Source organism: Euleptes europaea, chromosome 2 (genome assembly GCF_029931775.1).
Source record: "Euleptes europaea isolate rEulEur1 chromosome 2, rEulEur1.hap1, whole genome shotgun sequence".
NCBI lineage: Eukaryota > Metazoa > Chordata > Lepidosauria > Squamata > Sphaerodactylidae > Euleptes > Euleptes europaea.
In genome coordinates, this window is record NC_079313.1 from 37,191,640 (window position 1) to 37,198,224 (window position 6,585).

Consider the following 6,585-nt stretch of genomic DNA (forward strand, 5'->3'; position numbering starts at 1 on the left):
CCCCGCCCCAAATAAACAATAATACTTCCCAATAAGCATATTAATTCTTTGGTTCCTACTGTGACAAAGTCCCTTTGATATCACTGGAATAAGATAGTCATGACTAGCTCATTAATTTCAGTGCCATTTACTTCAAAGAAAGCTGGACACACTTGGGTCCAATATTAATAAATTAAGATGCCACTATCAGCCTGCCCTAAAATAAGGGGTGCCTGAACATCCACTTGTGTGGCTTACATGCTGTTCATCAGCTACAAACAGGGAGCCAGATTTTTGTCAACTCATTTGCTTCTGTTCAGCAGGTTGCTCAGCCCTTTTCCTTCCTAACTGTGCAGTACAGTGCAGTCAATTTTTTGCATGCTCTCACACAGCCCAGCTGAGGTTCTACTCCCCCCATTTTTGCTGTGCTTCAAGTAATTGTTTAAACATATGGTTAAATCAATCCACATATTGTATAAATAAATGCTGTGGTTTTTTAAAAAAAAATCCTATTGTTTTATGATTGTCTAACCATGCAATCTTGAAGGGGGAGGAACTGCATAAGGGCCAGTGTGACCCCTGCGCCGGCATCTGTGCCACTTGTGCCATCCAAAAGGTACAGATGCCGGCGCAGGGTCACTTACACCAACTCCAGGGAATGATGCAACAACATGACCCTCGTGCGCCAGTAGTGCCTCTTTAGCAGTGTTTTTCCAGAGCGAGAGCTAGTGCCAGCATCCAGAGGGTGTTCCTGGGGCGTCCCCAGGGACAGAGCTGTCTTTAGGCAGCTTCCAAAGCCCTTTCGCCCCAGGAACATCCCATTTTGTAGGCGTCGAGTTATACCTGCAAAATAGGTGGCGTAGCCCCATGAAACTCAATGGGAGAGTTTCACAGGGTTTTTTAATGCAGTTTTAAAAATAATTTCAGGCTGGGAAGGATTTCAGGAGGTGGTGCGGCTGTGCCATCCTTGGCCATTGACTAACTACCCTCCTCCGTATGATTGGCCTGCCCATATTCTTTAGTGATGTTAATGACTTCCAGTGTGTTTGGATTGGCAGCATTTTCATACATGTACAGTCTTGGGAGGGGGGAACACAAATCCATTCAGTGTCGAATGAAACAGACCTAGGATTGGTTCATGTTTGATCCACCGTATTTCACATTGAAGGTGTTTGACAGGTAAATTTGACTGCTGATAGGGTTGCCAACCTCCAGGTTTTAGGTGGAGATCTCCTGCTATTACAACTGATCTCCAGCAGATAGAGATCAGTTCACCTGGAGAAAATGGCCACTTTGGCAATTGGACTCTATGGCATTGAAGTCCGTCCCCTCCCCAAACCCTGCCCCCCTCAGGCTCCACCCAGTGGCGAAGAGGAACCTGGCAACCCTAACTGCTGAGTACATTCGATGGGAAATTTAAGGTGTCCCCACTTAAAACCCTGGCACAAATCCCACCTCTTCTGTGAAGATTTTGGCCCCAATTATTGTTTTCAGCTATCATTGATAGCTTCCTGGAGTCCTTCATGGGTGGTGGGCTAAAAATGTGATGTCGTTAAGTAAAACAATAAAATAGATGCAACTGAAGTCATTCCTGCATAGCTACGTTTGCATTTGAGTGCACTCCTCGTGTCCTTGCCTCCCATCATATTGTGGATTTCCCTGTCCTTTTGCAGCAGCCAATAAAATGGAGCAGGGATGGCGAAATCACACCACCACATCATATCATTCTTTTCCATGTTTATATGTTACTTTGGAGAGGGTGGGAAACTCAATACAGCACTCCCACTTTCAATAGCAGGCTTGAGCCTATCCTCACGTCTTGTTCTTTCCTAAGGGTGCATAGATCTTAACTGCATGCTTTGGTACGATATCTAATACATATGTAAAGCCCAGAATTTCTATCACAGCTTTTAACAGAGTTCTCCCAATGAATTTATATCAGAAAGAGGAGGATTAGCTTCCTATGTGGCAATAATTTAAGGGTGTGACAACAGCTCTGACCCTGACTTATGCGTATTAGTCTTGCATGTTTTCTGCCTTCATAAATTGTCTCATTTTTATGAATCTTCAATTTTGTTATAATTCTCAAGCATGCACAAACCAAGCCAGAGGTACACCAGGCCGTACTAACTTGAAAATGGCTTTAGCTTTAAGGTTTAATAATTCCCATATAATACATATACATTCCCTAAATTCCACTGTGCAATAATATTTTCTCAGGCCTTGCCTAATAGCATTTTAGGGACACTTCACAGATGATGAATTTGAGAGAATTTCAGTATTAAAATAACTATGGGTGGCACAGGTGCATGCAAGTGGTTGGTTCATGTGTTGCAAAGCCCAGTTGTATTAAACTTCCCGAAGCTTGTGGACATTGCATCCATCACAATACCTGATCCACAAGCAAAGTTCATGCAATTCCCAACACAGCCATGACTTTGATGTAAGAACTAGCACAAATGCTACATGGATCACATCTTGATTCTCCACCCTCACGTCTTACTCCCATAGAGCGAGTGCAATCCAAGTTCCTTAGAGCTGCCCTGCAATTGCCAAAATGTGTATCAAATGCAATGATCCGTTTAGAAACTGGCATGATGAAGGTGGAGGCAAGGGTCGCCTTGTCCTCACTCTATCTCTGGCTAAAAATTAATTTCCACCCCAAGGGTCTTCTCCCACTGATTTTGTGTGACACCTTTAGGTCAAAGTGGATTATAGCCATTGAAGACAAACTAAATAACTTGGGTTTTACCCCTCTAGCACTACTTCAGTTAGGGTGGAATCAAGCTAAGTCAACCATAAGCCAAAGAGTTAAAGACATCGAGCGACAAGCAGATCTAGCAAGAGTGCCTCAATTTATGGCTCCCCCCCCAATCTAAATTTATCCTTGCACCAGCAGCCTACCTCCATTATTTAGAGATAAACAGATATAGAAGGGCCTTTACCCTGGTTAGGTGCACAGCCCTTCCCTTTGCCATGCTAGAGGGGAAATTTAAGAAGATACCTAGGGCAGAGAGATTCTGCCCCTGTAAATCCGGGCAGATCTAGAAACTATTGAGCATGTCCTTCTATATTGTAATTTTTATACAATAGCTCGCTCTAAGTTTATTGAGCCCCACATACTGAGAATGGGACCAGACAGGGAAAGAGAAAAGGTCGAAAAGCTCCTACAAGGTGATAACTCCTTTATTACCTCTCAGGTCGCAAAATTTTGTATGGCAGCAATGAAAATACGTCGTCATAGAGTATTCTCTAAGCCCAAATGACAATCTGATCTGATCTGATGTAAGAACTGTATCATATGAGACCAGGTGAAATGGACAGATGGATGCACTGTGAATGTAAAACTGTCCCCTCCTTAAACATACCCTTGGGGGTATATTTGTGCTACAGTATATACCAACACAATAGCCATGTCCTCTTCCCAAACATGACAGAATTGTAGTGTAGATATACCTCATGAGTACCCTAAAGACAGATGTATTTACAATCTGAATTATAAACCTCACTCCATAACAGTTGTGTAACTTCAGCACTGTGACAAAGTTTGTCTATGAGCTCCTAAACAGGTCAGGGATACTACATGTCATACTAGAATCACAGAATCATATGAGTTGGAAGGGACCACCAGAGTCATCTAGTCCAACCCCCTGCACAATGCAAGAAATTCACAACTACCTCCCCCACACACACATACACTCCCAGTGACCCCTACTCCGTGCCCAGAAGATGGCCAAGATGGCCCCACTCTCATTATAGACAGGGCAAATGTTGCTCAAATTCTGTGAAGTTTCATTGTTGTAAATTCCTATTAATATAATTCTATATAACTGTTTTGTAATAACCTCTGCATCTAATACAAAATATATTTAATTTCCTACGTCTTTCAAGAAGATAATTCATACCAACTGATTCTTACCAACTGTAAGTACATAAAAGGCTGTTGCTGAGCTGGGGGGAACGAGTCTGTCCCAAGTTATAGGTCAAGTGCTCAGGTCACAGAAAGGCATGGGACTGGAAACAAAGTGACAGTCAGTGTATAAGAGAAAGCGTTTGGGAGTCATGTAAAGCAGTACAAACTAAGGGCTTTGGAGTTAGCCAGGCCCAAATGTGTTGTTGCTTCTGGACTAGGTAATGAACATGTTAATGACAGGTAGGTTCCCTCAAAATGTAAACCAGTAAATATGAAAATAACAGGAGAGAGGGGTTTCTGTGGCAAAACACCTCTGGTTAAATTACTGGAGGTTCCTAACTGTTCTCTGATCACCTCTAAGAGCCAGTCTTCAGATGAAACATTGGTCATTTATGCAGGGGAAGTTCGTGTTTGGTTTGCTGCAGTTTTCTGTTTCGAATTCTCAAACATCAAATGCATGAGGGCTTCCCCCCAAAAAAGAAATTCCAGGAGTACCTTGTGATTAATTATGCATCCCCAGTGAATCACAGATCTTCTGAGTCCCTTCTCCTGAAAATGCAGCCTTGTTGCAGTTTATTTGGAGGGGGCAGGTCATCTCTTAAATGGACTGCTCCCTGTCTCTGTGTATTCTTTGGCAAAGCTGGATATTCCTCCCCACCTTTTTTCAACAGCTCCCTGCCAAGAGCTGCCTTCCAGCCTTTGCAGTCTCTCTTTGGTTGGTGTCTTCCTGCACATTTCATGAAGGTTTCACTCCCTCTTCGGTGCTTCGCTTTGAGAGAAGGGGTTGGATGGGAGGGACAGACACATGGGAGGAAGAAGCCAGAATGGACGGGAGAGAAACCTGAAGTTAGGGCTATGCATGGCAGGGATTTGCATTGCTCTTGCCTTGAAGCAAAGTTTAAATTCGTTATAGAACAGCAACCTAGAACTGTGGGGAAAGAACAAGGCGGGAGCGAAGTCACTTCTGAAGGTCATGAATAATGCAAAGGAAGCCTCAAAGCAGTCCCACAGGGATTGTGAGCTAAATACCCCTGCATAAATGGCCATTGTCTCTCTTTTTTTTCCCTTTTCCTGCAGGCACCTCCTGGAACACTCCCAGCGAGTCTGGTTGAGTTCAGTGCAGCCCCATTTTCACCTTCAGTCTCTGCCAGGTAGAATTTATTCAGGCTTCATTAAGCCCCATTGTGTGTGGGAGGGCGGCAGTTGTTAGCCCTAAAATGGGTAACAATATGGTAAGCATGTGTAGTATCAAAGAGATGGATGGTTCTAAATTCAGTTTTGTATCAGGAGAGGGAGCAAATAGGCAATTAGATTTATTCTAAATTCTGGCAGATTTTGGCTGCTTGCAAATCTTGAAAATATTGATCAGTTGAAAACCATTTGGATGCTTGCTTCTCTCATTTTCGCTTACAACATCCTTTCTTTGTGGTCAGCTCAGAGAGTGCCAGCAATTTTGTTATCATGATAAATGACCCCCATAGACAAGTCACTCATTTTTACCTAAAGCCACAATTTGCTTCTTCCTTTAGGTCACAACCTGGGTTTTTTTCTGGGTGACAGATTTATTACTTTCTTCTGTGCGGGAAAAAAAACACATGGTCAACAATTGCCCAAAACACAATGCTCTCATAAGAACGTTGCCCATTTCCAGCCAGAAATGATGCACAATGTAAGATTTCCTGTGTTAATTTGAGGCAGAAAGATCAAGTGGCCACACTAACAGGTCTTTACTGCAAAGAGGAAACAGCAATTAATATGTTTAAGAAATGAGTCTACATCTCAGAATTCACTAAACCTAAGAGCACATTCCTGAGGGGGGAGGAAAGTGGTTTGGAGGCAGCGTGACCCCCATGCCAGCATAAGTGCCCACTTATAACGGAATAACAGGCACGCTGGCGTGAGGAACAATCCTGTTGGCACTTGGGCGCTGCGGAGCTGCGCAGGGCTCCCCCGCTGGCTCAGCCTCTCCAGAAACTAAATCCCGGAAGAGAACGCGCCAGCGCCATGGAAGGGCCGTCCTGGGGCATTCTCAGGGGTGTAGCTGACTTTAGTCAGCTTCCTAACCCCTTCCAGCCCAGAAACAGCCCTTGCTGCTGCTGTGGGGGTATGACACTCTTTTCAATGGGGCTTTCCTCCCATTTTCGCCTTTTTTTTTTAATTTTAAAAAGGGGTTTTGATTCTCCGCAGCAGCCAGGAAGCCTCTTAGGAGGTGGCGTGGCTGCACCACTCCTGGCGGCCGTGGATCCACCCCCAACCCCAGGAATGGGCTGCCCAACAACAAAGATAAAATATTAAAATTAAAACCAGCATTTTAAATACTCAGACTGTGGAATATTTATATATATATATAATGACTTGTTATTTCTTCCCAAGAACATAAGACACTGATCCAGTTAAAATGAATCATTACTAGTCCTACCTTCACCAGTGGAACAAGTTACTCGTGGTTAATTTACTTTGCAGTGGAATTAAGGGTATAGTTGCATGTGGCCCAGGAGATTCATGATCAGACCACCTACTTGAAATTATGATCAGAAGCAGATAACACTTGGGCGATCAATAATTAGGTTTACTGGTGTCTTTAACGTTGTTTAAAAGCAGCAATGGGAAGTAGAAAAATTGTTTTCCTGATCTAAATTGTCCTCCTGAAGATGCCATATGCCTCACTGGGAAATGTATGTTTTCCCTAGTGG